General features: G+C 51.0%; 1 protein-coding gene across 1 annotated transcript in view; it reads right to left on the bottom strand.

The window, feature by feature from the left end:
- LOC138785899 (mast cell protease 1A-like) overlaps positions 1-13,846 on the bottom strand; it is a 101,469-nt gene that overhangs the window by 62,505 nt on the left and 25,118 nt on the right. The window contains exons 2-3 of the mRNA XM_069962364.1: positions 9,290-9,451; positions 7,047-7,121 (exon numbers count right to left, since the gene is read on the bottom strand). The gene's annotated coding sequence lies outside the window, so the exon portion shown is untranslated. The remainder of the gene's footprint in view (positions 1-7,046; positions 7,122-9,289; positions 9,452-13,846) is intronic.

Genomic DNA, 13,846 nt, shown 5'->3' with positions numbered 1-13,846 from the left:
TGGGGGGACACAGGAGCTTACAGACTAGGAGGAGGACTGAGGGGACACAGGAGCTTACAGACTAGGAGGACTGGGGGGGGACACAGAAGCTTACAGACTAGGAGAAGGACTGGGGGGACACAGGAGCTTACAGACTAGGAGGAGGACTGGGGGGACACAGGAGTTTACAGACTAGGAGGACTGGGGGGACACAGGAGCTTACAGACTAGGAGGAGGACTGGGGGGACACAGGAGCTTACAGACTAGGAGGACTGGGGGGACACAGGAGCTTACAGACTAGGAGGAGGACTGGGGGGACACAGGAGCTTACAGACTAGGAGGAGGACTGGGGGACACAGGAGTTTACAGACTAGGAGGACTGGGGGGGACATAGGAGCTTACAGACTAGGAGGAGGACTGGGGGACACAGGAGCTTACAGACTAGGAGGAGGACTGGGGGGACACAGGAGCTTACAAACTAGGAGGACTGGGGGGGACACAGGAGCTAACAGACTAGGAGGAGGACTGGGGACACAGGAGCTTACAGACTAGGAGGAGGACTGGGGGGGGACACAGGAGCTTACAGACTAGGAGGACTGGGGGGACACAGGAGATTACAGACTAGGAGGAGGACTGGGGGGACACAGGAGCTTACAGACTAGGAGGAGGACTGGAGGGGACACAGGAGCTTACAGACTAGGAGGAGGACTGGGGGGACACAGGAGCTTACAGACTAGGAGGACTGGGGGGGACACAGAAGCTTACAGACTAGGAGGAGGAGTGGGGGGACACAGGAGCTTAGAGACTAGGAGGAGGACTGGGGACACATGAGTTTACAGACTAGGAGGACTGGGGGGACACAGGAGCTTACAGACTAGAAGGAGGACTGGGGACACAGGAGCTTACAGACTAGGAGGACTGGGGGCACAGGAGCTTACAGACTAGGAGGAGGACGGGGGGGGACACAGGAGCTTACAGACTAGGAGGAGGACTGGGGGACACAGGAGCTTACAGACTAGGAGGAGGACTGGGGACACATAAGTTTACAGACTAGGAGGACTGGGGGGACACATAAGTTTACAGACTAGGAGGACTGGGGGGACACAGGAGCTTACAGACTAGGAGGAGGACTGGGGGGGGCACAAGAGCTTACAGACTAGGAGGAGGACTGAGGGGACACAGGAGCTTACAGACTAGGAGGACTGGGGGGGACACAGAAGCTTACAGACTAGGAGGAGGACTGGGGGGACACAGGAGCTTACAGACTAGGAGGAGGACTGGGGGGACACAGGAGCTTACAGACTAGGAGGAGGACTGGGGGGACACAGGAGCTTACAGACTAGGAGGAGGACTGGGGGGACACAGGAGCTTACAGACTAGGAGGACTGGGGGGGACACAGGAGCTTACAGACTAGGAGGAGGACTGGGGGGACACAGGAGCTTACAGACTAGGAGGAGGACTGGGGGACACAGGAGCTTACAGACTAGGAGAAGGACTGGGGGGACACAGGAGCTTACAGACTAGGAGGACGACTGGGGGGACACAGGAGCTCACAGACTAGGAGGACTGGGGGGACATAGGAGCTTACAGACTAGGAGGACTGGGGGACATAGGAGCTTACACACTAGGAGGACTGGGGACACAGGAGCTTACAGACTAGGAGGAGGACTGGGGGGACACAGGAGCTTACAGACTAGGAGGAGGACTGGGGGCACAGGAGCTTACAGACTAGGAGGACTGGGGGGGGGACACAGGAGCTTACAGACTAGGAGGACTGGGGGGACACAGGAGCTTACAGACTAGGAGGAGGACTGGGGGGGGCACAAGAGCTTACAGACTAGGAGGAGGACTGAGGGGACACAGGAGCTTACAGACTAGGAGGACTGGGGGGGACACAGAAGCTTACAGACTAGGAGGAGGACTGGGGGGACACAGGAGCTTACAGACTAGGAGGAGGACTGGGGGGACACAGGAGCTTACAGACTAGGAGGAGGACTGGGGGGGACACAGGAGCTTACAGACTAGGAGGAGGACTGGGGGGACACAGGAGCTTACAGACTAGGAGGACTGGGGGGGACACAGGAGCTTACAGACTAGGAGGAGGACTGGGGGGACACAGGAGCTTACAGACTAGGAGGAGGACTGGGGGACACAGGAACTTACAGACTAGGAGGACTGGGGGGGACATAGGAGCTTACAGACTAGGAGGAGGACTGGGGGACACAGGAGCTTACAGACTAGGAGGAGGACTGGGGGGACACAGGAGCTTACAAACTAGGAGGACTGGGGGGGACACAGGAGCTTACAGACTAGGAGGAGGACTGGGGGGACACAGGAGCTTACAGACTAGGAGGACTGGGGGAACACAGGAGCTTACAGACTAGGAGGAGGACTGGGGGGGGACACAGGAGCTTAGAGACTAGGAGGAGGACTGAGGGGACACAGGAGCTTACAGACTAGGAGGACTGGGGGGGGACACAGAAGCTTACAGACTAGGAGAAGGACTGGGGGGACACAGGAGCTTACAGACTAGGAGGAGGACTGGGGGGACACAGGAGTTTACAGACTAGGAGGACTGGGGGGACACAGGAGCTTACAGACTAGGAGGAGGACTGGGGGGACACAGGAGATTACAGACTAGGAGGAGGACTGGGGGGGGACACAGGAGCTTAGAGACTAGGAGGAGGACTGAGGGGACACAGGAGCTTACAGACTAGGAGGACTGGGGGGGGACACAGAAGCTTAGAGACTAGGAGGAGGACTGAGGGGACACAGGAGCTTACAGACTAGGAGGACTGGGGGGGGACACAGAAGCTTACAGACTAGGAGAAGGACTGGGGGGACACAGGAGCTTACAGACTAGGAGGAGGACTGAGGGGACACAGGAGCTTACAGACTAGGAGGACTGGGGGGGGACACAGAAGCTTACAGACTAGGAGAAGGACTGGGGGGACACAGGAGCTTACAGACTAGGAGGAGGACTGGGGGGACACAGGAGTTTTCAGACTAGGAGGACTGGGGGGACACAGGAGCTTACAGACTAGGAGGAGGACTGGGGGGACACAGGAGCTTACAGACTAGGAGGACTGGGGGAACACAGGAGCTTACAGACTAGGAGGAGGACTGGGGGGACACAGGAGCTTACAGACTAGGAGGAGGACTGGGGGACACAGGAGTTTACAGACTAGGAGGACTGGGGGGGACATAGGAGCTTACAGACTAGGAGGAGGACTGGGGGACACAGGAGCTTACAGACTAGGAGGAGGACTGGGGGGACACAGGAGCTTACAAACTAGGAGGACTGGGGGGGACACAGGAGCTAACAGACTAGGAGGAGGACTGGGGACACAGGAGCTTACAGACTAGGAGGAGGACTGGGGGGGGACACAGGAGCTTACAGACTAGGAGGACGGGGGGGACACAGGAGATTACAGACTAGGAGGAGGACTGGGGGGACACAGGAGCTTACAGACTAGGAGGAGGACTGGAGGGGACACAGGAGCTTACAGACTAGGAGGAGGACTGGGGGGACACAGGAGCTTACAGACTAGGAGGACTGGGGGGGACACAGAAGCTTACAGACGAGGAGGAGGACTGGGGGGACACAGGAGCTTAGAGACTAGGAGGAGGACTGGGGACACATGAGTTTACAGACTAGGAGGACTGGGGGGACACAGGAGCTTACAGACTAGAAGGAGGACTGGGGACACAGGAGCTTACAGACTAGGAGGACTGGGGGCACAGGAGCTTACAGACTAGGAGGAGGACTGGGGGGGACACAGGATCTTACAGACTAGGAGGAGGACTGGGGGACACAGGAGCTTACAGACTAGGAGGAGGACTGGGGACACATAAGTTTACAGACTAGGAGGACTGGGGGGACACAGGAGCTTACAGACTAGGAGGAGGACTGGGGGGGGCACAAGAGCTTACAGACTAGGAGGAGGACTGAGGGGACACAGGAGCTTACAGACTAGGAGGACTGGGGGGGACACAGAAGCTTACAGACTAGGAGGAGGACTGGGGGGACACAGGAGCTTACAGACTAGGAGGAGGACTGGGGGGACACAGGAGCTTACAGACTAGGAGGAGGACTGGGGGGACACAGGAGCTTACAGACTAGGAGGAGGACTGGGGGGACACAGGAGCTTACAGACTAGGAGGACTGGGGGGGACACAGGAGCTTACAGACTAGGAGGAGGACTGGGGGGACACAGGAGCTTACAGACTAGGAGGAGGACTGGGGGACACAGGAACTTACAGACTAGGAGGACTGGGGGGGACATAGGAGCTTACAGACTAGGAGGAGGACTGGGGGACACAGGAGCTTACAGACTAGGAGGAGGACTGGGGGGACACAGGAGCTTACAAACTAGGAGGACTGGGGGGGACACAGGAGCTTACAGACTAGGAGGAGGACTGGGGGGACACAGGAGCTTACAGACTAGGAGGACTGGGGGAACACAGGAGCTTACAGACTAGGAGGAGGACTGGGGGGGGACACAGGAGCTTAGAGACTAGGAGGAGGACTGAGGGGACACAGGAGCTTACAGACTAGGAGGACTGGGGGGGGACACAGAAGCTTACAGACTAGGAGAAGGACTGGGGGGACACAGGAGCTTACAGACTAGGAGGAGGACTGGGGGGACACAGGAGTTTACAGACTAGGAGGACTGGGGGGGACACAGTAGCTTACAGACTAGGAGGAGGACTGGGGGGACACAGGAGCTTACAGACTAGGAGGACTGGGGGACATAGCAGTTTACAGACTAGGAGGAGGACTGGGGGGACACAGGAGCTTACAGACTAGGAGGAGGACTGGGGGACACAGGAGTTTACAGACTAGGAGGACTGGGGGGGACATAGGAGCTTACAGACTAGGAGGAGGACTGGGGGACACAGGAGCTTACAGACTAGGAGGAGGACTGGGGGGACACAGGAGCTTACAGACTAGGAGGACTGGGGGGGGACACAGGAGCTAACAGACTAGGAGGAGGACTGGGGACACAGGAGCTTACAGACTAGGAGGAGGACTGGGGGGGGACACAGGATCTTACAGACTAGGAGGACTGGGGGGACACAGGAGATTACAGACTAGGAGGAGGACGGGGGGGACACAGGAGCTTACAGACTAGGAGGAGGACTGGAGGGGACACAGGAGCTTACACACTAGGAGGAGGACTGGGGGGACACAGGAGCTTACAGACTAGGAGGAGGACTGGGGCGACAAAGAAGCTTACAGACTAGGAGGAGGACTGAGGGGACACAGGAGCTTAGAGACTAGGAGGAGGACTGGGGACACATGAGTTTACAGACTAGGAGGACTGGGGGGACACAGGAGCTTACAGACTAGGAGGACTGGGGACACAGGAGCTTACAGACTAGGAGGACTGGGGGCACAGGAGCTTACAGACTAGGAGGAGGACTGGGGGGGAAACAAGAGCTTACAGACTAGGAGGACTGGGGGACACAGGAGCTTACAGACTAGGAGGAGGACTGGGGGGGGGACACAGGAGCTTACAGACTAGAAGGACTGGGGGGACACAGGAGCTTACAGACTAGGAGGACTGGGGGGGGACACAGGAGCTTACAGACTAGGAGGAGGACTGGGGACACATAAGTTTACAGACTAGGAGGACTGGGGGACACAGGAGCTTACAGACTAGGAGGAGGACTGGGGACACAGGAGCTTACAGACTAGGAGGAGGACTGGGGACACAGGAGCTTACAGACTAGGAGGACTGGGGGCACAGGAGCTAACAGACTAGGAGGAGGACTGGGGGGGACACAGGAGCTTACAGACTAGAAGGACTGGGGGGACACAGGAGCTTACAGACTAGGAGGACTGGGGGGGGACACAGGAGCTTACAGACTAGGAAGACTGACTCAGTCCTCCTAGTCTGTAAGGTCTTGTGTCCCCCAGTGACCCCCCTCATACTAAGACTAAGATCCTGGGAAAGCTAGGTGGCCTCAGTGATACAATATAAGATGCAGGAAAGCTGGGTGACTTCTGAATGGCCCGCGGTCTGTGCAGGGGGCGAAGCTTGAGACCAGGGGGCGGGGCTTATCGGGACATACTCCGGAGAGGTCTGGTAGGCAAATCCTCTGTCAGTGGGCCCCCAGCTTCAATTATCCCCCTTCACACCCTTCCACCTCGCTACTACTTACATCCATCCTGCAGGTGCTGCTCCCCAGCCTCCACACACTCTGCCTGGGGAGAGGCTGGATGCTTGTGAAGTCGGCACTGCCTCCTGGGCTCCCCCGCAGACAGGGCCAGCAAAGCATGGAGTGCAGCCTGTAGCTGCTTCCTGTAAGATCGGGTCACTGTGCACTGTGCAGGGTGACACGGTCTCACAGGAAGCAGCTACAGTCCTCCTCCTTCCCGACCACCACCAGCCCCGCACTGCCACAGGTGTCACAGAGCGCCGACAATTGTGTCTTCAGCTCCTTAACCTTCACTGCTCTCCTCCGCAGGGGTGAAAATTTGTGGCGACTCAGCCGGGGGGCCCCTGTCACGTGATCTGAACCAGGGGGCCTGGTGCACGTGCACCATATGCACCCATGTTAAAGCGGCCCTGAGTGAAATTTAGTGGATGGCCGCCATTTAACAGTAAATAACTGCCATTATTTCAATATAACAGCCGTTGTTTTAAAATAACAGCAAATATTTGCCATTAAATGGCGGCCATCCACTCAATTTCAACATTGTGTGAACAGAGCCTTTCTGTGTTTTTAATCCACTCCTGGTTTTGGTTGCAATATGAGGACCACAATACTGACTGAAATATACGTAGTGTGAACCCAGCCTCAAGGTGCGAGCCAGCCATGCCAAACTCACCTAACTATGCCTTTATGAACCTTGCTTTGTGCACTAAGCACCATCTTGCTAGAATAGAAAAAGCCTTCCCCAAGCTAATCTCACAAAGTTGGAAGCATGCAGTTGTCAATTATTAAGAGGCCTGTGCATACAGTGTAACTTTAGGGTACACAGCTCTGTGGTATATAAAGATGAAACAAAGTTGGCAACAAAGCTGATTTGTTGTATAAAGACAGAGAGTTGTTTTACCCTGTAAAATAAAACGGATTGAGATCCATGTCTGTTCAGTGAAAGATTGTCTTGTGTCTGCACAGGGAATGCCACCTAGTGGAGAAAGCACAAAAGAAATGTATATTTGTTTTTCAAAGCTCTATACTGATACACAGATGCATAAAAGAAAAATTATATTGCAGTGATTGTATTTGTTCGTAGTTGTATAATTGTAAACATATATATGTAATCTATATGTTAAGTATTTTTTTTTATGTATGAATATATTTTAGTCTACGGCAAATAAATCTGCTTTCAAAAATTGTAATTTTAAGTCTTTGCTTTAAAAATCAGATCGTGATAATCTCTGTGCACCAGCTTCACAAAAAGACTCCAGAGTCTATGAAAGGATAAGTTTGTAGATTAAAAATTAAAATAGTTAAAAGCAGAGCTGTGGAGTCGGAGCTAGTTTTGGCTGGGGTTGAAAAATATGTTCCGACTCCAGCTTTAAAAAAAAAAAAAAAAAACTTTCAAAAAATGTTATATTTGAGTTTTCAGATAAATTTTATAAATGTTACTCAACATATTTTATGTTCTATCAATCTACGGTAATTAATGCACTTATTTATTAACTAGAGATGAGCGAACCTCGAGCATGCTCAAGTCCATCCGAACCCGAACTTTCGGCATTTGATTAGCAGTGGCTGCTGAAGTTGGATAAAGCTCTAAGGTTATGTGGAAAACATGGATATAGTCATTGGCTGTATCCATGTTTTCCAGACAACCTTAGAGCTTTATCCAAGTTCAGCAGCCCCAGCTAATCAAATGCCGATTGTTTGGGTTTGGATGGACTCAAACCCGAACCCGGTTCGCTTATCTCTATTATTAACCCATTAAAGACCAAGCCAACTTTCACTTTTGCATTTGATTTTTTTCTTCTTGTGTTTAAAAGACCATAGAGCTTGCACTGGAAAAAAATGGAAAAAATGATTTGCGCTGTGAAATAAAAAAAAAACCAAAAACTATTTTTAATTTAAGGGGGTCCGTGTTTACACCGTTCGCCCTGTGATAAAACAGACATGTTGTCTATGTTCCTCAAGTCAGTATGATTACAATAATTTGCTATTTTTCTAACGTTTATTTTATATAATGGCTTTTAGAAAATTAAAACTTTTTTTTTTTAAAACTAAATGTTCTTAAAATCGCTCTATTACTATCTTTATAATGCTTAATTTTTTGATTCTTTAGTCTATGCAAATGTGTGAGGTGTACTTTTTTGCACCATGATTTGCACTTTCTATCTGTAGCTTGCTTGCATATATGCAACTTGCTTTGCGTATGACTTATTACAATTTTTTTGATTTGATGTGACTAAAAATCTGCAATTTTGTGATTATTTTTTTTTGCGCTTATGTCGTTTGCCGTGCAAGATCAGGAATGTGATAATTTGATAGTTTTAAGATTTTTTTCTTTATTTATAAAATGGGAAAAGGGGGGAGATTTAAACTTTTATTAGGGGAGGGGATTTTTTATTAATGAAAAAACTTTTTCTTTATTTTTTTTTACACAGTAATTTGAAGTCCCCCAGGGAGATTTCTAATACAACTGCACTGATCTGTCAGAGATCAATGCAGTATATACATATTATCTGTGCTTCATTGCTGTGGGCTGCTGGAGCCCAAAGCAATGGAGTGCCGAGCTGGGATCAGCATCATTGTGACGCTAAAGGCAGGCCTAGGCAGAAGAATGGATCGTCCCTCTGTGATCTCATCATGGGGGGGCCGATCCATCCACTATACCAACACCGAAAAGACATTTAAATGCAGCTTGCTGGTGGATAGGGGACAAGTTAGTTTTAAGTTGGAGTACCGCTTTTATTGACTATCCATAAAAACAGTATACAGAATAGAAAACTTTATTCATTTTGAGCTGAAAACGGCTTAAAATCCTACGTGTATGTCTATGATTCCCATTTAACTCCTTCACAATGTTAATACGTATATATACACTATCCTACTATTGATACCTTGTGCAGTAGGAACATATACATACTTTCCTGCTGTGAAGGGGTTTGAAAGTGTGCCGGGCTGCCTTATTAGTGTCCCAGGAGCTGGGCATAATGACAACCAAGCAGCTGTCTGTCATTAACCCCTTAAACACTGCAATCTGTAGAGATCGCAGCATTTAACAGAGTTAGTGACAGCATAAGTACCTGTCACTGACTGATCATGCTGCGGGAGTCCCATATCAACTTTCCTGGGAGACAAAGGAGAAATACATACCTCCATCCTAATGGATCGGTGATAATCCTTTAGATGCTGCAGTTAGTGCAATCACAGCATCTATAGGGTAGAACAAAGGAAGAATTCTACTTTTGTTTACCATCAGGGCTCTGTGAAGTGATCGCATAGTGCCAATGGTAGCTACGACAACCAGATGCCTTCCTGAAAATATAAATAAAGGGTTTATTGCAGGCGATTTTATGAAACTTTGTAATTGGGTTTATTAGCCGAAAAATGCATTTTAGGAACTTTGTAATTGGATTTATTAGCCGAAAAATGTATTTTTTTTATCATGAAAAAGCAGCTTGAAGCTTTCCCCCTGTCTTCATGGTTGTTTATGTAGAGGGCGGAGGAGTGGAGCGAGATGAGGCACCAAAACAGGACAACAAAGAGTTAATTTACAGCTACACCACCGGGCTATCTCCTCTTAAAGGGGTAGTGCGGCGGTAAACAATTATTCACAGAATAACACACATTACAAAGTTATACAACTTTGTAATGTATGTTATGTCTGTAAATGGCCCCCTTCCCCGTGTCCCACCACCCCCACCCGTGTACCCGGAAGTGTGGTGCGCTATACATACCTGTCACGTGCCGACTCGTCTCCGATCTTCAGTCTGCAATGTCGTCTTCGGTCGCCCTCTTCAGCGTCATCAGATGCTCAGCCGCGATTGGCTGAGCACAGTTTTGCTCAGTCTGCGATGTCGTGCTCGGAGGGATTCGGCCGGGCCGTCCAAAGACGACATCGCAGACTGAAGATCGGAGACGAGTCGGCACGTGACAGGTATGTATAGCGCACCACACTTCCGGATACACGGGTGTAGGTGGTGGGACACGGGGAAGGGGGCCATTCACAGACATAACATACATTACAAAGTTGTATAATTTTGTAATGTGTGTTATTCTGTGAATAATTGTTACCGCCGCACTACCCCTTTAAGTCAGCACTGACCTCTCTGACCTCTGAATACAGCTTTCATGTAGCTCCCCTTTGTTCTCTGCTCTCTGCTAGAGACTAATCTCCCTCCTTCCTTCTCCCCCCCCCCCCCCCCCCCTCCTCTCTTCATAGAACAGACAGGGGCACGTCTGATGCAACAAGACACAATTTCCTGATAATTTGCAGTAAATGGAAAAGAGAAGAGAGTGGGGGGTCCTGGGAAAAGGCTTTTTGAATGCAGATTCAAATGCAAGTTTTCTAAAACCACCTGGATTACTGATTTCTGCAAAAAAATAAATAAAAAAAATATGACAGTGACTCTTTAACCCCTGGATGACCCTGGGCGTACCCGTTCGTCCTGGGCTGCCTAGGAGAACGCTGCGGTCCTGGGTGCCGCTTGTACACTTAGTGGCACGTGGGTTTCTAGATGAAAAAATGCAAGTGCTATGGCCTTTTAAGCACAAGGAGGAAAAAACGAAACCGCTAAGGGTCCTCTAAGGGTTAAGGACAGAGCCAATTTTCGTTTTTTCCTCCTTGTGTTTAAAAGGCCATAGCACTTGTATTTTTTCACCTATAAACTCACATGAGCCCTTATTTTTTGCGTCACTAATTGTAATTTGCAATAGCAGACTTAATTTTTGCATAAAATACGCTATGAAACCAGAAAAAAATTACATGCGCTGTGAAAAAAAAAAAACGCAATTCTTTTTCTTTGGGGGTTTTTCGTTTTTACGCCGTTTGTCCTATGGAAAAACTGACGTTATACATGTTCCTCAAGTCAGTACGATTAAAACTATATGCAACTTGCATAATTTTTATATTATCTGATGGCTTTTAAAAAAATAAAACCCTCTATAGAAAAAAAAAACCGATCCTTAAAATCGCTCTATTCCCAGGCTTATAACACTTTTATCCTTTGGTCTATGGGGCTGTGTGAGGTGTCATTTTTGCGCCATGATGTTTACTTTCTATCGGTATCTTGATTGCATATTTGCGACTTTTTGATCGCTTTTCATTACAATGTTTCTGGATTTGATGCAACCAAAAATGCACAAATTTTGCACTGTGGCGGGTCTTGGCGCCTACGCCGTTTACCGTGCAAGATCAGGAATGTGATAAATTAATAGTTTGCGCGATTACGCACGCTGCGATACTAAACATGTTTATTTATTTTTATTCATAAAATAGGATACTGTGTTTTACATTTACACAGTACTTAGAAGTCCCTCTGGGGGACGTCTAATACAATTACACTGATCTCTCAAAGATCAGTGTAGCTGTATAACAAAGCACCAATCCATGAGATCAGTGCTCTATTGCTATGGCCTGCTGCAGACCATTGCAATAGAATACCGAGTCGTGATCAGCGTCATTCCGACGCTAAGGCCCGGCCTGGTAAGACCAGGGGATCCCCCCCTCCGCGAATGCATTGTGCGGGGGGATCCCACCACTAGACACCAGGGATGGGCTGCAAATAACAATGTTAGATGCAGTTGTCATGTTTGACAGCTGCATCTAACGGTGTTAATTAGCGGGAACGGCGATCGGCCCGCTCCCGCTAATAGCTGCGTTCCCGTGCTGCAGATAGCAGTCAGGATCGCGGCAGTTTAGAGCGGAGTCACGGCGCGGCCCCCCTCTGAACTTCTCTTGCGGACATTTGCCATACGGGTACAGCATATGTCCTTAAGAGGTTAATCCACCTAGCAACAGTCCTAGCAGATGCTGACTGACAATTAAGGATAGGTAATTGTTAAGACTTCCTCCACTCCCTGGTCCTATCCAAATAAGCAAGAATGCACCTTCTAATATTAGGTATGTATGAAATCTATTCTCTCCCTCATTCTTGGTGTTTGGGTAGAAGAAGGGCAAAATTACCTCTCTGGAATAGTGAAAATCTGATACCACCTTATGCTGAGTTCACACGGAGTAAAACTCTGTGCTAAGCTTTACTCCAAAATCCAGCCTTCTCTGGGCGGACTAGTACATTCACAGGAGAGCCCATACACTTGCAAAAGGTCTTCCAAGTTCTCAGATAAATTTGTGATATGACCTTTCTACTGGCTAAAATGGTATCAATGACTGAATTAGAAAAACCTCTATCTAACAACAGTCGCCTCTCAACAGCCAGGCCATTAGATAAAGATTAATCAATGACGAGTGAAAACTGGTCCCTGCGACAGGAGATCCGGCATCTTTGGAAGGACCCACGGCCTGGCTATTGAGAGGTTTCTGAGCCAAGCAAACCAGACTCTTTTAGGCCAAAAGGGTGCCACTACAATAACTCAGGCCTGGTCTTGCCTGATTTTCCTCAGCATCCTTAGGTCCGCCCACCCTTCCCTCCCTCTGCTTCCAGTGGTGTCCTGCGGAGCAAGGCCCACAGCACGGCTCCTCCTAGGCCCATATCAGACCCCAGCCGGCGACCACAAGTGTGCCCCATGACCACGCTGGCTCCCCAGAAGTACACCAAACGTGCATCAAACGTAAAGGGAGGTACGTCCATGTACCATTGCACAGAGCCCCCAAGAGCATCAGAACATGGAACTTCCTGGAACAAAGCCCTGATATGCTGCCACGTCCCGCCTGCAGGCCACCGCATACCCTAAAAGACCAGGAGGGGAGGGAGATCCGGCCAGCAATGGGGAACCAAAAGGCTCAGACTGCCAGGCAACTCTAACTTAAAGGGGCATTCCCCCAAAAATTATTTTTGCATTAATACGTTGCCCACCTGTAGCTTTACATCTTTCCAATATAAAGTTATTATGGATTCTGCACAGTTTTGCTGTTCTCTAGGTGCCCCCCCCCCCACCGATTGCATAGAATCATCAGCTCTCAGTCCACTCCGACACGCTCCCTGCTCCTGGCCCCCACCCTCCGAGACGGCATCACGTGTCCTCAGTCTCTTCAATGGGCTGGGTTATCGCTTCTAACCCAGCACATTGAAAAGAGGGAGGACAGTGACACAGTGACAGCTGCTGCTGATCACTGCCTCCCTCTCTGAAAGCACCCCCCCAGCTCTAAACTGACGAGCGGTGGCCGCCCGCGGCACCCGACCCCCCCCCCCCCGCACCTGAACTGCTAAGCGCCCTGATAACCTGACAACCCCCCCCACCCCCAAACTGATGAGCGGCCACCCGCGGCACCCGACACCCCCCCCCCCCCCCCGCACCTGAACTGATGAGCGGCCGCCTGCGGCACCTGACACCCCCCCCCCCCGCACCTGAACTGATGAGCGGCACCCGACACCCCAACCCCCCCACCTGCCCGCACCTGAGCTGATGAGCGAGCGGCCGCCCAAGGCACCCGACACCCCCCCCCCCCCGCGCACCTGAACTGATGAGCGGCCGCCCGCGGCACCTGACACCCCCTCCCCCCCTCGCACCTGAACTGATGAGCGTCCGCCTGCGGCACCCGACACATCAACCCCCCCCACCCCCGAACTGATGAGTGGTGGCCGCCTGCGGCACCCAACACCCCCCCCCCCCCCCGCACCTGGACCGCTGAGCAGTGGCTGCCTGCGGCACCCGACACCCCCCCCCCCGCACCTGGACCGCTGAGCAGTGGCCGCCTGCGGCACCCGAACACACCCCCCCCCGCCACCTGAACTGATGAACTATGCTGCT

Source organism: Dendropsophus ebraccatus, chromosome 3, assembly GCF_027789765.1.
Source record: "Dendropsophus ebraccatus isolate aDenEbr1 chromosome 3, aDenEbr1.pat, whole genome shotgun sequence".
NCBI lineage: Eukaryota > Metazoa > Chordata > Amphibia > Anura > Hylidae > Dendropsophus > Dendropsophus ebraccatus.
This window is presented reverse-complemented; position numbering and strand designations above follow the sequence as displayed.